This window comes from Phyllostomus discolor, chromosome 13 (genome assembly GCF_004126475.2).
Source record: "Phyllostomus discolor isolate MPI-MPIP mPhyDis1 chromosome 13, mPhyDis1.pri.v3, whole genome shotgun sequence".
Lineage (NCBI taxonomy): Eukaryota > Metazoa > Chordata > Mammalia > Chiroptera > Phyllostomidae > Phyllostomus > Phyllostomus discolor.
This window is the reverse complement of record NC_040915.2, coordinates 39,062,987-39,083,507: the sequence shown is the minus strand read 5'-3', so window position 1 is coordinate 39,083,507 and position 20,521 is coordinate 39,062,987.

Here is a 20,521-nt window from a genome sequence, read left to right as displayed (position 1 = left end):
AGTCAGCAAATCCGAAGGTCGGACCGCGTCAAGGGTTTAATACACAGACGCCTTAACGCGCGGAGGGGGTGTGAGCTGGCACAGCCGCAGTGGAGACCACTGTGGTGTAACGGGTCCTACACACTCTCTACAACCCAAAAACGCTCCAGCTGTCCACCCGGAGACAGGCAAACGGCACTGCTGCAGCGTGGCTGGGGGGGGGGGGGGGGGGGGGATGGGCACCGCCTAGGAGTCCATCGGTATGAAAATTCATACATAAATCATGGTGCCGTCCTTCAAGAGACGAACACTCGAACACTTCACAGCATTTAAAATAAATGCGCTGCTAGGAGGGTCAGGAAGCCTGGATCCTGGGAAACGCGGGGCCGAGCCGAAAACCCGGCGCCAGGATGTGTCATGCACAACACAGAACTTCCGTACAAGTTTAAAATGCACGAAAGGCTGCCCTGCAATGTGGCTCAGAGATACATATTCATCGGAATGTAATGGGATCATTTTAAAGGGAGCAGACAGGGACGCGCCAGACTTATGATAATGTTGCTTCTGGGAGAATCAAAAGGAGATTGAAGTGGAGGAGGGATCCGAAGGGTATTTTATCTTTATTGTATTATTCTGGCTCCCTTAAATATTAAAAAATACGGAACTGAATAACAATGGCAACATACTGATGGTTTAAATACTGGATTTAAATACTGGATTCTGAGTAATGGGTGGCGGGTCCTGCTTCCCTTTTTGCGTTTCCCGCTTTTCCGAAAACTCCCTCGAACACCGAGGCCCAGGAGGTCCGAATGTGCAGAGGCGGGTCCGAGGAGGAGGCGGCGGCATGGACCGGGGTCCCGCCGCACCCGAGGGGACGTGGGATGGCGGCAGTGACCCCGGGAGCTGGCCGCTGTCGGCCGAGCGGGGCGGGAGCTGGTTGGCACCCACACCAGCTCCAGCAAGGGCAGCTGTGCGGCGGAGGCCACTTGTGGGTGGGGCAGCTGACGCGAGTGGCACCCCACGGGTACGGGGCTGGGCCGCTGCTCACTAGAGGCTGCCGACGGGCAGGACCACTGGGAGACGCTCAAATGCCAGCGAGGTGCCTCCCTCGGGGGGCGGGGCTCCCAGCAGGACGTCTGTGTGGGTCAGCGCGGCAGCCCCGAGGGCCTGTGGGGAAGGCAGGGCACTGGCGTGCTCGCCGATGGGCCCACGGGGGCAGGGCGCACGCACGCCAAGGCCGCCTGGCCCGGAGCGACCCAGAGGGATCCCCAGGCCCTCACGGGCCTCCTGCAGCTCCCGGTGCGGAGACAGCAGGGTGCGGAGGGCCCCCCAGGGGCCCCCTCTGTCACTGTGTCCTCCTTAGAGATCCGCCAGGAAGGGGCACGGGACCTGGCGCCCCGGGAAGGCTGCCAAGGAAACACACAGGGTCCAGGCCTCGGGCGTCAGCCCCTCGCTGGCTTTGCTGATTCTGAGCAACCCCCCCACCCCCGCCAGGCGGTGGGAGCAGGACTGTAGGGGCCCCTGCCCAGCCCCCCGCCCCCCGCAGTCCTGCTGTGCCCCTGGGGAAGGCAGGTCAGCAGCAACACTAGGCCACCTTTCGCCGGCGAGAGGGGCCCCCACCTGTCGGATCTGGCTGGCTCAGAGGACGGCCAGCCCCGGCGCCTGAGGCTCAGGGAGGACTTCCTCCGAGCAGTGGGTTCAAGGGCTTTCCTTGTTCTACACGACGTGAGGGCCATTATGTCCCCTTTGAAGACGTGCCCAAGTCCTAACTGCCACTAGCCCGGCGACACTGGGGGGAGACCAAACCCTCAGCTCCTTGAGCTGCTCCCACCGGAGCTGGCCAGGTCCCATCGGGCCCCAGGTTCCCTGGGGTCACCCCCAGCCCCGGGCTCAGCTCCCAGGAACAATTCCCCTCCGACCCCGACAGTGGCACCCACCACTCATGCATCCAGTGAGCACACGCGCTGGGAGCCGTGAAGGTCAGAGAGGCCGCGGCCCCATCTCCAACTCCAAAGACACGGCAGAGACCTCGCGGACGGTGAGCAGTAGCATAATCCGCCCAATGGCTCACTGCACCGCTGCGGGAGTGCCGGTACCCTGCCAGCGCCGGGAGAAAGTCCTGCCCTCACGGAACTCACGGGCAAGTTAATAAAACGACTAATAACAACCACAGCGGCAAAGCTCGCCTCTGCGGAGGGGGTGTGCGGCGCTCTTTAACCCCCAGCTCCCGCGCCGAGGTGGGCCGCGTTATTAGTCCCGAGCCACCCGCGGAGAGGCCGGAGCGCAAAGCATTCCGGCCGCGGGACTCCCAGACGGGTTTTTAGTCAGTGATTCATTTTCTTAACATTTGGAAACATTTGGGGACGTGATGACTTTGATTACCCTCTTCCTTCTCGGACGTTTCTTGGCTGAACTTGACAGTTCCTGCAGTGAAATTTCCTAAGACATTAAAAGTTAAACACGGAATATTGGATAATCGTCCTGCATTTTCCTCACGGGCTGCTAATAATGAATGAACAATTGTTTTAATTAAAAATCCTGCCAAGGTCACACAACTCCTAAGGGGCAGAGCAGGGCCCCAGACCCCTGCCGGCCTGCTCTACAGCGTGTCCTCTTGACCATGACATTGGCTAAATTAATCACATAGAGCCGGCCTGCCGCAGCCAGAAACCCGTGCTCGCAGCAATTAGCACGGCCAGAATTAAAGGTGCCGAGTTCGCGCTCCGCGCCTGGCTCCGAGAGGGGGCCGTAATGAGGCGTGACGGCGTTTTGGAATGAGGAACGGGCGCCCCTTTCCGTCTCTTGGCTTATTGGGATGGAATCCACGTACCTGCGCTTTATTAACGCGTGTGGCTCCGTGGCGTCCGGCGTCTTCCCAATGTGGCACAACCACCTTCACCCTCCAGTTTCCAAACCTAACCAGGGCTTTTCTCACGCCTAGTATTGGAACCGGGTGCAGAGCAAGGGCCTCCCCCAAAATTCCCCACAGCCCCAGGTTGGGCGTGGGGGGTGGGGGAAGCGGATAATCGGGCCTCGGGTACTCTGCGTCATCACGGCAAGTCTTTCCTGGTGGGCAGCCGTGCGGCCACCGGGGAAAGGGCTGCGGGACTGTCAGAGCACGTGGCGCCGAGCACGAGGTCACGCGCACGAGGTCACGCGCACGAGGTCACGCGCACGAGGTCACGCAGGAAGCTCCGGGTCAGGCTTTAAAATAAGTGCGGTCTGGGAGGGAAGGGATTCCGCCGGGCGGCCTGCAGCGAGGGGCGGGGCTGCGCCTGCTCCGCGGAGGACTCGGCCGGAGGTAGCAGACCTGCAGGGGGTAAGGATGACCAAGCACCCCGCCCCCACCCGCCCGGCGGCCCGCCGTGAGGCCCGGTGTGTAGGGAGGTGTCACGCGGTTTTGGATGCAGAGCCGGAGTGGGGAAGAGGAAAGAGGGGATGCGCTGGGACACGCGCCTGGAGAGCGCGGCGGCACAGCTGACCGAGCTGGGCGTTGCGGGGGCTGCCCGACCACACACGGCGTCCTGGGAGATGCCCCGGGGTGCCGACCTGCGGCCAGGAACGCTGAGCCACCGACCTCCGACGGGCGTGTTCTGAGAGTGGCCTGGCTTGGCAAAGAGGGAGGGGCAGGACTGTGTGTTTTGGGGGGTTTAAAGGGGGCAGGACTTGATGATAGAAATCCGCCATTATTCCGAGTGGGCACAACCTTGGATAAGCAGCCCCTGTCCTTGTCCACCAGCCCTGGCGTGGGGAGTCACGCTGCTCCGTGGCGGGCCGTGGAGTCCCACAGCTGTCCCAGAAGAGCAGAGACGGGGTCCTGTGACGGCATTTCCTTCGCGCGCCTCCGTGACGGGATGGCCTCGCGGAAACGCAGAAGGAAAGGAGTCCTCACTGGGTGGGGCCCGCGAGCCCCCTTGCTGGAACCCTGACCCCCAGCGGTGACGGTTTTAGGAGGCGGGGCCTTCAGAGAGGCTCAGGTCAGGAGGTCAGGGGGGTGGAGGCTCTTGGAACATGGAGCTCTGGACCGGGGGCGGTGGTCTCCTTGTAGGAGAGGCCCCGGGGACGCGGGGAGAAGACCACCACCGGAACTTCATCTCGGGCCTCTGGTTCTCCGGGCTGGGGGTCCGCAGCGCCACGTCTGCTGGGAGGGCCCCGCCCCTGGCCTCCCCGTGAAGCCTGCCCCCGCCCCCCTCGCTGCTCCCCGTGCGGAGGAGCTTGGGCTCGGCCACCAGGCCTGGCTGAGTGTTATGAGGTTGGGCCTCCGTTTGTCTCAGTCCAGAGAGACCCTTCGCAACCGTGGCATGCCCTTGATCAAACTAATGACGCTCTAAATTAATTAAAAACGTAAGGAAATCGATCTGAAAAGCAGGGCAAACGGCAGAGTGAAATGAAACAGAAGCCGAGCCTGCCACAGGCGCGGGAGGCCGCTCTGCCCACGGAGAGCCCACCTTCCGGGGGGTAGGCGGCCGCCCCTCCGCCCGGGGGCCTCCTAGGACCGAGGACCGCGCCTTCCCGGCGAGTTCCTGCAGCGCCCGCCCGGGAAACGCGTGTCGGAGTCGGAAACGACGGCTCAGGATCTTCAGTCTCGTTAAAAGATCGTGTTAGAAGTGCGACTAGCCTTAGAAGTAACTTTTAGAGAATTCTGATGTATCGGCGTGGGGAAGGCAGCCGGGGTAGAATGAGAGATAGCGCCGGGGTCGGAGGACCCGCACAGGAACTCCAACTCCAGGTGGCCGACACGCAGCACCCTCCCCGGGCCTCTGCCGGCCGCGGTTCTGGCGCAATTAGCAGTTGCCATGAGAACTAAATGCGGTCAGAACTGGGAACAGGCCCAAGGATAAAAAGAACGCACAAGAAAATTTCCCCACACACAAAAAAGTGGACCATTCATTCCGCAGACACAGCGGTGACAATTGATGTTGAGGAAGAGCATTTTGTGTGAAAATTCCTCCTATATTGCAGAGAGAGGAAAAAAAAAAGGAGACCCAATTATGCTGATGGGCACACCACTAATTTGTAAATCCGTGCATTTTGTAATTTTATACAACTGTGTAGTTCTATAGTTATCCATAAATCATTGACAACCCATAAGTGTTTATAATTTATGTGCGTGTGGGTGTATACATATTTTTAAAACCACAAGATCGTTATAAAATATTAGCAGTGGTTATTTATCTCCCCGGAGCAGGATGCAGGAGAGAGATTTAATCTTTCCTTTTATTTTCTGTGGGGTTTTTTTTCCCCAATGTTTTGCACCGAGCACAGACTATTCCCAATTAGAAGGTGAAGGGGCCCATTCCCCCAGGCCGGGAGACGCGGAAGCCACATCTGTCTTTGTCTCGGGCGACAGGCGCGGGGTTCTTGGATCTGCGGAAAGTACTTTTTGGTTTAGTGATGTGAATTATATATAAAGTGGACAATGTGTTTTAAACTGAACTAGAAGCTTTTCTAGATTAAATCACACTGCTGTGAAAAGCGGGTAAAACAAAATGGATACGTTGTCACAGACTCCTGCGGGCAGGCGAGGGGAGGCAGGAAGTTGCCTCTGGGCCTCGCTGGCAGAAAGTGGCTTGGGGTGGCTCGCCGGTTCGACTCAGGGTGTCCAGACCTGGTTGGAAGGCGGCCCGAAGGGGCAGCTCTGCCTTGACCTTGGATTTCCGACCTCACTGGCCCCCTGGACACCTGGCGAACTCGCTCTGCTGTGGGGGGTGGGAGGGTACCCATTAGCTGAGAAAGGGGTGGCAGCGAGACCTGCCTGGAAGGGGCCGGTGCATGGGTGGGGCCCCGGGCACAGCTGTGACAGGGACACGGGAGAAAGCCTGGGCCCAGGCGGACAGGTGAGAAGGCGTCCTGCAGGGGACCTGGGCACTGCAGGCTCTCAGAGGGTGGTCCCGGGAGCCACTGTGGGCAGACTTCCAGCGGGGCAGTCCTCTGCTGGGAATGCAGCCAGGCGGTGAGCAGAGATGGGGAGAAGGGAGCGCCCCGAGAGGCAGGGCCCTAAGGAATGCAAGGATCGTGTGCGCACGGGGACAGGGAAGGGCCAGCGTGGGCTGCGGATGGTGGGAGGGCCCATCAAGGACTCCTGGTGGGAGGGAGCTGCAGGCAGTGATGGGGGCGGAGCCCCGCGAAGGCGGGGCCCTCTGCAGAGGCCGTGGGCGCCCGCTGCCGGAAGCCAGGTGCACCAGGTCTGGAGAGGGGCCCACCGAGCTTGTAACCAGGACCGCGGGCCGGGGGCGGGGCACCGATCCTGTCCCAGCAGCCCTGCCACGGCCCCAGCGCCTCCACCAGGATGTGCGCGGCCCTTTGGAGGAAGGCAGAGGGGAACTGTCTTCCAGATCATGAAGCGCCAGCCCAGCCTTATGACCCTGTCATTCCACAGAAGCCTTGTCAGGTGGGGTTTATCACTCCAGCACAAAGAATCTGCAAGTTATTTTATCTCACCATCTAATGACCATCAAGGTCAAGACTAGTGATCACAGACAGATATGCCTAGAACAGCAAGGCCGTTGTCATAAAAGAGTGAGGACACTCGGGGAAGGACTCTGGCCTTCACGTGATATGCTGGTTTTTCCACTGCTGGTGACCAAGACTTCGCAGCTGCAGGGCAATAGGGCACGGTGGAGACTGAGGATAACTGGGGACACGGGCAGATTGGCCCCTATTTCACAATGGGGGGGGGCTCAATTCCTCTAGTTTCTCTGATTTTTCCATATTATTTAGATTAAAAAAAAACAATTTTTAAAATATTGGCCTATTTCATGTTTTAGACTCTGAGTCAAGTAAAACAGATCAGATTCAGCCCCGTGACCACTGCTCTGTGACCTTTCCTCGGGAACCCTCTGCCTAGTCCTCACCCTCCCCTCCAACGTGCGTGGACGAGAGGAGAGTGGCCAGAGTCTCCGCGCGTGGCCGTCCAGCGTGTGCACTGCCCGAGGGTGCCACACCTCAGACGCTCTCCCTATCTGAGCACCTGAGACGTGCCCCATGCACCCCGCACCGTGAACGTCCGTGGTTTTCCAGCAGAGGGCAGTAGCGTGTCATCCTCCAGCAAAGTCAGGGTGTCACGGACACTGTCACCCGATGGGAGTGTCTTAAGGGAGGGGTGACCTTTTTCTAATCTCACAAAGATGCTGTGAGCACGGGGACAGCTCGAGGGTGGGGGATGCTGAAAGGAATGAGTGACAGTCCCTGACACCCAGTGCTGGCGAAGCTACGGAGGCCCGCGAACAGCTCACGGCTGGGAGGGGTGTCACTGGGAAACTCCCACGGCGGAAACTCTCGGGCGGCGCGTCATCCAGCCGAACCCGCAAACACCCATGACCCAGCAATCCCACAAGGTGCGCACCCCACAGCGCGTGGTGCACGTATGTGTGGAGAAACCAGTTCTCGAACGCCCACATGCAGGCCGTGCATGGGCAGCCTCGGGAGATGACTCACTCGGTCCGCCCACGCGGCGAACACTGGACAGCGGCGCGAACTACGAACTGCGGCCGTGCCCGTGATGCGCAGGGGCCCGGTGCGGTGCCTGGAAGAAGACGAAGCCCCAGAGAAGAAAACACCCACGTGACTTTATTGCACGAAGCGCGGACGGCACGAGACCCGAAAACGCGGCGTCGGAGGGGCGGCCGCTGCCCTTAGGGGCTTGCAGGTGGTGACGAGGTTCCCGGGCGGAGTGGTTCTCCTCCAGCTGAGCAGAGGTCACGTGGGCGGGCTCACTTTAGGAAACCTGAGGGTATGCACGGTGCACGCTCATCAGCAACCTCACCTCGCAGCGTCCCTGCGTGCTCTGCGTGGGGCGGAGCTTCTAAGGAGGAGGGAGAGAAGGCCGCCAGGGTGTGCACTGCCCCCTCCTGGCGGGACGTTCCTTCCAGAACCACCCGGCCTGGCAGGCGGGGCGTTGTCGCCAAGGGAAACCAGCTTCCCTGGGTTGGCCTGTCCACAGTCTGGCATCCCCGACGCGGCGACCCGGACTCCTGGTCCTGGCTGCTGCCGACACAGGGTGGGCATCTGCCATCCCAAAGCAGTGCTGGTCTGTGTTCTGGAGGAAACGAAAATGCTCCAAGTTTCCAGCCCATCGTTTAGCCGTTGATCAGCACGCGGCAGCTTGGCGAGGCTGATTTGTGGTTCCCACAGGATGGCAGCCACCCGCTGGCCCCACCCCCGCCGGTTCCTAAACGGAGACGCCCCCAGCCCAACAAGCCATCCGCTCAAAGCCTGTGAAATACTGCCGCACCCCAAAGTCTGGAGGGGGAAACATGGGCGGGAGCAATATCTCTCTGTGAAATACTGCCACACCCCGATGTCTGCGGGACAGACCTTGGCGTGTGCAGTATTTCTCTGTGAAATACTGCCGTACCCCCTTGTTCGTAGAGAAATACGGCCATGTTGGCCCTCCCCACACGCGGGGGCATGACAATATCTCATAGAGAAACCGTGCGTACGTCCGAGTTTGCCCCTCCAGATGCAGGGGCACGGCGATGTTTCGCAGGGAAACACTGCACGCGCCCGTGTTTGCCCCCCCCCTCTACTCGGGTACGGCAGCGTTTCACGAGACAAATGTTGCACACGCAAATGTTCACCCACGTGTCCCCTCCAAACATGCAAACCAGAGCAGACCACCAGGGGGTGGCCAGGCAGACAGGCCGCCGACCTGCGAGAGGCAGGCTCGCCCCCAGGAGCGAGCGGGCGGGCTGGCCCCGGCCGGAGCGGGCTGTCTTGGTTTCCCTAGCAGCACAGCCCGGCACCTGCCCTCTGTATGTAGCCAGGAACAAACGGTCTCCTCGTGAGGCGGGTACAGGGTGTGAATGTCATACGGAAATATCTCAGATGTCAGTATTTGATAGAGAAACATTGTGTACACTGATGTCTGTCCTCAAATATTTGTGTGAGGCAATATTTTGTAGAGAGAAGCTGGGTCCCCTCCTCCCCCACTGGGAGGTATGGCCCATGCAAAACTTGGGGGCCATGGCACCCCCTCCTACAGGCCAGTTCTGGCAGCTGCAGTCCCTCATCAAGAGGTTCAGGGACCCCACGATGGGTCCCCCACCCACCACCAGGGGGGCCCAGCTCCTCCCCCACAGGGAAAGCAGACCTGCCAACGTTCGTCCCCCAGCCATGTCACCATTTCAGCGGCCACACCCTCTGGTCAGGAGGGAGTGCAAACCCCTATAGGTTGTCCCCCACAAACTCCTGGGGGGCTGCAGCCCTTCTTAAAGAGGGACCACCATCCCCCACGATGGTACCCCCTGGCAAAACTCAGGGGGGCCTCGGCCCTTTGTATGAAATTGTGAAATAATGCTGAACCCCAGTTTCTTGGCGGGCAAACATGGGCATATACGATACTGCTGTACCTCATGGGGGGGGCGGAAATGTGGGCACACGCAATGTAGCTCCGTGGAATACTGACGAACCCCTTGGCTGGCCGGACAAGCATGGGCGTATGCAACACTTTTACACGTATGGTGATTATTCATGCAAGAATATTGCGTAAGCCGCCCTCTCGAGGTCCCAGAGGGACAGCTGTGAGTCACATAAGAGCTCCTCCCAGGTCCCACGTTCCCCTCGGCTGCCTGGGCTTGGGCATCGTTTGCTTCCCACGGCCTGCACCTGCAGCGCTCCCTGGCCGGCCTGTGGGGGCTGAAACGGGGAGGGGCCTGGGTGTGGGTCCCCACCTGAGCCCTGGGCCAGTGCCCAGCAGCTGCGAGAATGTGGAAGCCCAGCTTTCTCACCTGAGTCTGGACCAGCCCTCCAGGGAACTTACCAAAAAAAGCAAAAAAAAAATCACCCACCCTACCTTGGCTCCCTGGTCCCCTTGGCAAAAATCCCCAGGGACACACCTTCATAAATGACTTGCTCACAGACCTCCCTCTCAGGGTTTGCTTCTGGGGACCCTGACCTAAAACACAGGGAAAATGGATTCCAGCATCTTGGAGACTTGGAAACCTGAGACTGGACGTGGTGGGCGCCCCCACCTCCCACGCACATGCCTGCGGATCAGGTTTCTGCCAGCCCAGCGAGTGGCTTGCAACAAGCTTGCACGCGGCGGTAATCATTTCCAGGATCTGCTATTGCTCAAGCTATAATGTTTTCTTTGGGTGCACAGGCCTGTTCCCGCCAGCCAGCCCTCCGTCCCCGGCCTGGAGCTCAGCACTGCTTTCCCGCACGAACACCGGTGGTGGCTGAGACCAGCACCGTGCCTCCAAGGACACAGCCTTCCCCTGCTCCTCTGAGCTTGAAGAAGCGCTGACCTCAGTTCCCATGGCCGGGGCTGCTCCAGGCGCTGGGGAGACCAACCGGTCCTCCCCCAGCGCCCAGGCTTCTCTCCAGGACCACGGCTTCTCTCCAGGACCAGTTCTCAGTCCGTAACGGGAGTGGACCTGGATCTGCCACTCACCGCGGCTCACCCTCCGCTGGGCGCCTGGGCCTCTCTGTCCTCGGAAGGTCCCGCCTGTCCAGCGGACACAAGAATGCCACCTCTCAGGGTGATAGTGTACTTCGTGGATAATATTAAATGGGGAACAAGCCGCGAGGCGTGATGCAAAGAATAATGTCAGCGTGGTTCCCGGTCGGGCTACACCAACCCTCTCCCCTTGCGTGGGAGCACCGCGTGGCACGGGTCCTTTAGAAGTACATGCGGTGGTGCCGCCACAGCCAAGTTCACGCAGATCCCAGAAACTCCACCCCTTCCCAAGAGGAAGGAGGGCAGAGCCACCCCAGGACAGGCAGGTCAGAACATCGCTGCAGCTGTGCTTAGGACCGGTGAGAGCTGGCAACGACCCAGTGCCCATCCCCAGCGGGTGGGGTGAGCAGTATGTGGCGCGCCCTAGTGGTGGAACACGGCACAGCAGGGCGGAGGCACTAGCCACGGCTCCAGCGACACCCGTGAATATCACTCCGCAGAGCTAAGAAGCCCGGTGTGAAAGTGTGTGTGTTGGGTGACTCCATTTAAATCAAGTTCAAGAGCAGGTGACGCTGTCTTCGTGCGGGCTGCTATAACAAAGCACCATAAACCGGGCAGCTTATAAGAAACAGAGATTTATTTCTCACAGCCCTGGAGGCTGGACGTCTCGGATCAGGGTGCCAACACGGCCAAGTTCGGTTGACAATATCCAGGTTGCAGACACCTCTACGCAGAATGAGCACCTGGCCCAGCAATGCCCACTCCTAAGCATACACGCGAAGGATGAAAACCGGGCCAAACAAAAACTGGTACACAGGTGTTCACAGCAGCCAAAAGGTGGAGACAAGCCTGGTGCCTGACAGGTGATGAATGAGCAAGCAAAACGTGCTTCCCCCGTGCACTGGGATAGCTTTCTGTATGAGAGGGAGGGCTGATGCATTCCAGGATGTGGCTGAGTGAAAGAGGCCAAACACAAAAGGACCCACACTGTAGGGTTCCATGTATATGAAATGTCCAGCCCTGGCTGGTGGGGCTCAGTGGGCTGAGTGCCGGCCTGCAAATCGAAAGGTCGCTGGTTCGATTCCCGGTCAGGGCACATGCCTGGGTTGCCCAGCTGAGGGCGAGCAAGAGGCAACCGATAGATGTTTCTCCTGCACATCAGTGTTTCTCTCCCTCTTTTTCTCCCTCCTCTCCCCTCTGTCTAAAAATAAATAAGTAAAATCTTTTAAAACAATAAAAAACTACCTAACTAGAAAATGGGCAAAGGGAATAAAGAGACATCTCACTGAAAAGACAGAGGTGGCAAAGTATCACATGAACGGAGGCACATCCTTAGCCCCTGGAGAAGCGCAAATTCAGGGGCTACCACGGTGAGGTGTCGCTGCACGCCTGTCCGCGTGGCTACAGTAAAACACAGTGACAACACCCGGTGCTGGTGAGGGTGTGGAGGAGCCGGATCGCTCCCACAGTGCAGCTGGGAATGCCAAACAGCGCAGCCACTCCGGAAAACTGCTGGACAGCTTCTTGAGGAACTAAATGTGCCCTTGTCGTACCCCCCCAGAGTTTAGGCTCTTGGGCACTCGCCCGGAAATGAAAACCTACGTGCGTGCAGAAGCCTGTCCCGGGCTCATCATAGCAGCTTTATGCACCGCGGCCACGCACTGGAGACAGCCCAGTGCCCTTCTCGGGAACTGCTACAGCCAACCACGGATGCTGCTTTGCAATAAAACACAAAACACCGATGCACATCATAACCTTTACGAATCTCAAGGGAGCCAGGTGGAGTAGGGGAGGAGGTAAGCCAATCTCAAAAGATTACATGCTGCCCTGACCAGGTGTGGCTCAGGGGATGGGGCGTCATCCTACAAAGTGAAAGGTCACCGGTTCGATTCCCGGTCGGGGCACCTGCCTGGGTTGCAGGTTTGGTCGCTGGTAGGGCATGTGCAAGAGGCAGCCCATAGATGTTTCTCTCTCACATCCATGTTTCCCTCCCTCTCCCTCTCTTCCCCATCTCTAAAAATAAAGAACACCTTTTTAAAAATATTACAGCTATGTGGTTTTGTTTATATAACATTTTCTTTATTTTTAGAAGATTTTAATTTATTTTTTAGAGCAAGGGGAAGGGAGAGAGAAAGAGAGGGAGAGAAACATCAATGTGTGGGTGGCTCTCACACGCCCCCTGCTGGGGACCTGGCCTGCAACCCAGGCAGGTGCCCTGACTAGGAATCAAACCAGCAATGCTTTGGTTCACAGGCCGGCATCCAGTCCACTGAGCCACACCAGACAGGGTTACATAACATTCTTTAAGTGACAAATTATAGGGACGGAGGACAGGTTACAGTTTCCGGGAGTTAGGAGTTGGGGGAGGGGTGTAAAGGGGCAGCAAGAGATGGATCGTCATCCATGCAGGTGGATCAGTGCTGTGTCCCACCTGGTGTGCTGCCCACCGCCCCCCCCCACATGCAATAAACTTCCATAAAACCACACACACACACACACACACACACGGAATGACTGGCAAAGCCTGAAGAAGGTCTACAGCTTGCACCAGCATCGATTTCCTGGTGATGACTTTATACTCCAGTTATGCAAGATGCTCCCATTGGGGGAAACCGGATGTAGGGTATACGGGATCCTCTTATGTGTATATCTTTAAACTTCTTGTGAATCTAGAACTAGTTCAAAATAAGAAGTGTTTTAAAAGGTTATTTATTTACAAAAACCTCAAAGAGCCAGCACCACCTGAGCACTAACCAGGGAGACAGAAGCCAGCTGTTACTGAACAGCGGTGGGGGCCCCCCACCACCCCGCCGCGCCGCCCTGGAGGCAAAATTCCAAAGGCAGAGGTTTGGCAATAAAGGAAAGGAGTCTTTATTCAAAGGCCTCACCGTTTGGGAATAACAGCTTTCCACTTGCATTAGTCACTTAAGCCTATCAATCAAGACTAAACTTGAGCACCTGGGCTCTCCTAGCATTCCCCCTGTTAGTTTTTAATTATCTTATTTCTGTAGGGTTAGTTTACAAACTAAAACAACATAGGATACAAAGGCTACACAGCTTTGGAAGAATGGCAGACAGCTGCCTCACAGGGCGCCCTTCTAGAACCCCGCCCCCCGCCCCCCCAGAGAGGAACAACCCTGCCCGACCCTAGGCCATGTCCGGAGTGCCCTCCATCCAAAATCCTGTCCTTCGGGAAACGCACACAGCTGCGGCATGATCATCCGCGCACCCAGGAGAAAGAGGAAAGCCGGACGGCCAAAGAGAGCCCGAGAGCCCTTCTTTTATTCAAATCTTCTCGCCCATAATTCCATGCGCTATGGAGGCATTCAGCTCTCAGCCAATCCCGTCCTAGACTGCTTACCGTTGCCTGGGCAAACTCCGCCCACGGCCCCTCCCCACTCCCCAGTGATTGGGTCAGATCTCACCATACCGTAGCCACAAAGATGAATGAAGCAGTCCCTGGCTGGGCGAGCTGCCAGTGCAGAGGAGAGCACGTGAGACATACGCGACCAACCAGGAAATGACCGGCCAAACTGTTCAAGGTACCCCACCAAAGCACTGCGGGAGAGCAGAGAAAGGAGATTGGTTCTGGCCCTCAAGGTCAGAGAAGGCTTCCTAGAGGAGGTGACATCTGAGTGGAAGAGGAGAACGAAAACAGAGATTTGCCCTGGCTGATGTGGCCCAGCTGGTGAGGTGTTGTCGCACAAACCGGAAGGTCATGGGTTCGAGTCCCAGTCAGGGCACATGCTGGGTTGCGGGGTCAGTCCCCAGTCAGGGCGTGTGCAAAAGGCAACCCAGCAATGCCCCTCTCTCCCGCGGATGCTTCTCTCCCTCCCTTCCCGCTCTCTAAAATCAAGGAGCACGTCCTTGAGTGAGGATTAAAGAGAGAGAGAGAGAGAGAGATTTGGACCCCAGGATGTGGGTGTCTGAGTGTCCTGCTGAGTTTTCCTCTGGACGACGGAGGGCCACCGAAGGCTTTTGAGCGGGGCTCACGTGGCATTATCTCCGGGGCTCGTGGAGATTAGATTGCCCCCGCGGGGGAGGTTAAAGGCTGGGAGGCCGACAGGAAGGCCGTTGCCGTAAGTCAGATAAGCGATGATAAGGGGCTGCTCCCGAGGCCGGGGAAGCCGGGGCGGGGACGGGAGACGCGCCAGGAAGTGGGGCTGGGCGCACCGCGGGGGCTCATGGGAGGCTGCGGTCCAAAGGAAGGTGACCCAGGATTCCCCTCTGGGGTGCCCCGGCGAAGGGAGGGGCCATGACCTCGTCTGGGGACTCAGGAGCAGTGTGAAGGGGCAGACGATGGGGGGGGTGGGGTCAGAGGGGGCTGGAGGGGCGTTCTAGGGTCACCCCGACGGAAATGGCCTACAGGCGGTGGGAAAGTGGAGTCTGGAACGTGGCCAGAGCCCCGGCCAGGTAGCTCAGTCAGGTAGAGCGTCATCTCGACGTGACAAGGTGGCGGGGTTTGAGCCCCGGTCCGGGCACACACCAGAATCCACCAGTGAGCGCATGAGTAAGTGCAACAACAAATATTTCTCTTTCTCTCGCCCCCATCCCTCCTCTCTCTCTCTCTCTAAAATCCATGATAACTAAAACCAACTTGGGAAGAAAATGCTGAGCACTGAGTTATGGATAATTTATGTTTGGTTATTATTGGGATCCTGAACGGCACGTGTTAACTTTTATAGTCACAAAAAGAACATTCTATGGATCAGGAATAAAGAAAACAGGAGACGGGGGTGGGAGCGGACCTGGGGAAGCAGAGGGTCCCAGACGGGACAGAACCGGTGACAGTCACCCGGCGTTTCCTCACTGCCAGGCTCTGGGGCCACGGCAGTGAGCAGGACAATGACCATGGCAGCCACCCCACCTCCCCATCCTCAGACAACCCCGAGGAGCGGGAAGCTGCCCAGAGAGAAGAGATGACCAGATGTCCCTCTCTGCAAAAGAAGCAAGAAAGGGCTGCTCCTAGAACCTGCAGAACCTGATGTCCACCTGGGCCAAAATCTAGGCTCGAGTGAGCCCTGCGGGGAGAAGGCGGCCGGTGCGAACGGTCCTTGGGACACCATCTGCCCCAAAGGGAGCTCAGGGCCCTGCCCGGGAGGAGGAGACCGAGGTGTCCGCCCAGCATGTAGGTGGCAGAGGTCCTCGTGAGGTCCCTACAGGCGTGACAGGCAAACACGGGCTGAGGGCCGTCGGGCGAAACACCCAGAGGCACCCGAGGAGTGAACGCAGAGTGGTGGGACTCAGGGCTGCCGCTGAGGCAGCCAGAGGAAGGTCTGGAAACCCCCTAGCTCTCCCCGGGCTCAGCCCCATGTGCCACCTTTGGAAGCCCAGGGAACAGATGCTGGCACAAAGGACAACAGAAGCAATCCCACACCCCCAGGGACGGGACTGGCAGACCACCCTGGTGGGCAGTCCCTCACTGCATGTGTCCGGCAGCCCCGGGGTGACCGACCTCCAGGAACATGGAGGCCAGTGCCCAGCCCTGGGTGGACAGGGCACAGGGCCCTCCTCTCAGGCCCTTTCCGGCTCCAAGACCCTTGGCGTCTGCAGGCACCCCCCACGCAGACCCCTGAGCAGCCCACCGTCTCGGCAACCCCTTCACGTGACCACTGAGCTCTGGCTGGTGTGGCTCACTGGGTTGAGCACCAGCCTGTGGACCGAAAGGTCACCAGTTCTGTTCCCAGTTCTGTTCACCATCTCACCCCGCCCTCCCATCACAGCGAGCACGTCACAGGGTCCGGTGACTCCCCGGTTCCGAGGGCCCAGGCACAGGCAGGGGAAGGACTCCCCGCCCAGGCCACCTGGGAAGGTCGTGCCAGGGTTCGCATCCGGGCGGGCGGGCGGGCCTGGTGCCCCAGGGAAGAAACCCCTGCCCGGTCCGCCTGTCCAGCGGAGGAGTGCGGTCAGTGCTGTGTCCGCACGCCTGCCCCCTCCTAAGGCCTCCTCGGTGTTGAAGCATTGAGAGGGAAAATTCCAGTAATTTAGCTAGAAATTCACAACACTAATTTTTAATATATTTTATTGATTACATTATTACAGTTGTCCCATTTTCCCCCCTTCACTCCCCTCCGCCCTGCACACCCCCTCCCACCCACATTCCCCCCTTCAGTTCATGTCCATGGGTCATACATGTAAGTTCTCTGGCCTCTACATTTCCTGTACTATTCTTACCCTCCCCGTCTGTTTTCTCCCTACCATCTATGCTACTTATCCTCTGTACCTTTCCCCCTCTCTCCTCCCCCCACTCCCCCGTTGCTAACCCTCCATGTGATCTCCATTTCTGTGGTTCTGTTCCTGTTCTAGTTGTTTGCTTAGTTTGTTTTTGTTTTTGCTTTAGGTGTGGTTGTTAATAACTGAGTTTGTTGTCATTTTACTGTTCATATTTTGTATTTTTTTTTCTTAGATAAATCCCTTTAACATTTCATATACTAAGGGCTTGGTGATGATGAACTCCTTTAACTTGACCTTATCTGGGAAGCACTTTATCTGCCCTTCCATTCTCAATGAAAGCTTTGCTGCATAAAGCAATCTTGGATGTAGGTCTTTGCCTTTCATGACTTGGAATACTTCTTTCCAGCCCCTTCTTGCCTGCAAGGTTTCTTTTGAGAAATCAGCTGACAGTGTAATGGGAACTCCTTTGTAGGTAACCGTCTCCTTTTCTCTTGCTGCTTCTAAGATTCTCTCCGTCTGTTTCATCTTGGGTAACGTAATTATGATGTGCCTTGGTGTGTTCCTCCTTGGGTCCAACTTCTTTGGGACTCTCTGAGCTTCCTGGAATTCCTGGAAGTCTATTTCCTTTGCTAGATTGGGGAAGTTCTCCTTTATTATTTGTCCAAATAAGTTTTCAGTTTCTTGCTCTTCCTCTTCTTCTTCTGGCATTCCTATAATTCGGACATTGGAACGTTTAAAGATTTCCTGGAGGTTCCTAAGCCTCTTCTCATTTTTTTGAATTCTTGTTTTTTCATTCTATTCTAGCTGAATCTTTCTTTCTTCCTTCTGGTCCACACCATTGATTTGAGTCCCAGTTTCCTTCCCATCACTATTGGTTCCCTGTACATTTTCCTTTATTTCACTTAGCATAGCCTTCATTTTTTCATCTAATTTGCGACTAAATTCAACCAATTCTGTGAGCATCCTGATTACCAGTGTTTTGAACTGTGCATCTGATGGGTTGGCTATCTCTTGTCACTTAGTTGCATTTTTCTGGAACTTTGATCTGTTCTTTCATTTGGGCCTTTTTTTTTTTTTTGTCTTGTCGCACCTGTTACGTTGTGAGGGGTGGAGCCTTAGGTGTTCGCCAGGGCGGGGCGACCCACTCACCGGGTTGTGACGCCGTATGTGGGGCAAGGGTCTGAGAGGGAACAGTGCTGCTTGCTCTGCTCCCTGCCAGTTTTCAGTCACTTCCCCCACTTCCCACAAGCAAATTGGGCCCTTTTGGTGCTGGTTCTCAGGTGGGTGGGCTTGTGTCCGTTCTAGGACCCGCTGGGTCTCTCCAACGAACTCTCCTGTGAGGCTGGGAGCCTCTCCCGGCACCGCAACCCCCACAGGTGTTTTCAATCTGAGTTTTGAGGCTTTATTTCCCTGCGCTGGGACCCTGGGTTGCAGAGTCTGTCTCGCTCCCCAGTTGTTCCTCCTGGTTTACTCGCACTCGAATGTGGGACTGCCCGGTCTGCCATCCACTGTCTCACCGGGTCCACCAGCCGCCACCTTGCCGCAAGTCCTTTCCGCCTGGCCGGCCCGTCTCTGCCCCCTGCCACCTGCCTGGGTGAGTGTTCCTCCTTTAACTCCTTGGTTGTCGGACTTCCATACAGTTCGATTTTCCGTCTGTTCTGGTTGGTTTTTGTGTTTAAATTTATTGACCTTTTTTTGGCTGTGCAAAGAGGCGCAGTGTGTCTACCTACGCCTCCATCGTGGCCGGAAGTCCACAACGCTAGTTTCATGCTAAACCTGCCTCTCCGACAGAGCAGAATGCAAAATGTAAGTGCACACTTAAGGTGACGGCTGCATTTCAGTCGGATGGGCTCCGGAGCCCTCCCTCCCTCCTCTTGCCCCTTTGGGTCCCGAGGTGGACAAGCTGGGGAGACCTGGCTCCCACCCCACCCCACTAGACCACCCCCTTTCACCCAGCACCCCGCCCTCTGCCCTCTGGCTCCCACTCACCACCTTGCAAACCACACTGCACCGCTCTCTTTCTTCTTGTGGGCCGCGTCTGGTCCTCCCAGTAAAACCAGCGGTCCCTCTGCAGGCGAGGGCCTGGCCCAGAGCCACACCCTGCCCACGAAACACGCCCGCAGGCCTCCGGCTGAGCGCTCTGGGGGCAGGCTTCTCCCCCTAGTCTGGGGCCACCCCTGCGGAGAAGCTTGGGGCCCTTTCTGAGGGACACAATGTCCCGAAAACTCTGGCTTTGGTCGGCTAAGTCTAGTTTGTCATGAGGCAGAAGGGGACACCGGAAGGAAATCTGTCATTCAGACAGACATACGTAAGTAACGCTGTTGTCACCTTAAAGTCACTGAGCATGCTCCCCGCCCAACCCGCCCTGCCCAACTACCTGTTCACCCCTCAGCCCCACCTCCCGGTCAAGGGCACAGCCCCCTCCGAGATCTGTCCTGAGCCCCAGGAAGCTCTCCTCGGTAGCACTTGCTCCTGGTTCACATGTATTGGGGCAAATCGCCGTTTCTTTCCTTTGCATTGGGCCTGTGTCCCCAGCACGTGTCAGGCTGCCTGTCACACAGCAGGCAATTAATAAATGCCGAGTAAATGACTGAATGAATACTCTCCCGATAACATGACGCCCCCCCCCCCACCTGTCCATCTGATTGTCCCGTCAGAGGCTCGCTCAGGGAGGGGGGCTGGGCTGACTCACACTCCCGGTTTACCCGGGAAAGCAGAGCTCCTGGCTGGCAGGAGCATGGGGAGACGCCCAGGCCAGCCCTGACAATCTAAGGCTTACAAAACGCAGAAGTCCGGGAGCAGCTGGTCTCCGGGAGCCTCCTGGTTCAATTCCCATCCTGCACTGCCATCTGCAGGACACAGGGAGCTCTCCAGGATGATCGGAGGCCCGGCGAACTTGGCTGGGAAACACAGAATCACCCTGTTGTCAGGGCGTTTGATCCGAGTAAGGTCAGAGCATTTGAGAAACTCGCTCATCATTGCCTTCCCTTTGCTTGCAGGGGCGACACCCAGAGCTCACCTCCTACGCTAGGAGCCGGCAGGACCACAGGGCCCATGCCGTGCGTACCCCGGGGTAAGTGACTGGCAAGCACCTGGGAGGCCAAGGTGGGGGCTGGGGGGGCTGCATTTCTAGCGAATCCCAGATGCCGATGCTGCTGGTCTGACGCTACACGGGTCCGTCTTTAACATTCTCAGCGTAGCCCCGCAGCACCGGCGCCAGCATCTCCTGGAAGAGACTTGCTGTACACGATGCTCCCCCAGGCAGCCTCAGCACCGCTGGGGAGCTCGTTAAAAACAGTCGAGGGCCCCGTCCGGGACCTCCCGCATCAGAATCTGTGTTTGAACCAGTTCCCCGGGCGATGACGCACAGACACAGTAAAGAATGGTCCCCCAGCCCGTCCACATGCTGAAACTACCTGCGGGGCTTTTCAAACTTGCTGACGTGGGGATCCCCAGGGACCCTGATTTCATCTGTATTGGGCGCGACCTGCAGATCAGGGCGAGTTTTAAACTCCCCAGGTGATCCAACCATTAAAGTTTGAGAGTTTGCTTTATGTTACAATACTTACCAATATTAAGATTCACTTGAATTTTTAACAATATTTATTAATTTTGTTTTCCTCCAGGGAAGCTATACAAACAGCCAATGAGCCCATGAAAAGACGCTCAGTGTCATTAGTCACTAGGGAAATGCAAATCAAAACCGCAATCAGCCACCACCTCCCGCCCACTCAGATGGATACAATTTTAGAAACGGAAAACAACAAGGGGTAGTGAGGATGTGTGGAAATGGCAACGCTCCCACGCTGCTGCAATGAGAGAACTGCTTCCCAGTCCGGGACCCTGTAATCACACATTGGTCCCTAAAGGTCCACATAGTTTCTGCCTGCTTCTGCCGGGAGCCTTGCCAGCAAGAAGTCCAACCCCCAAGGCTGAAGCAGCCACAGGTGGGCACTCCCAGAGACAGCC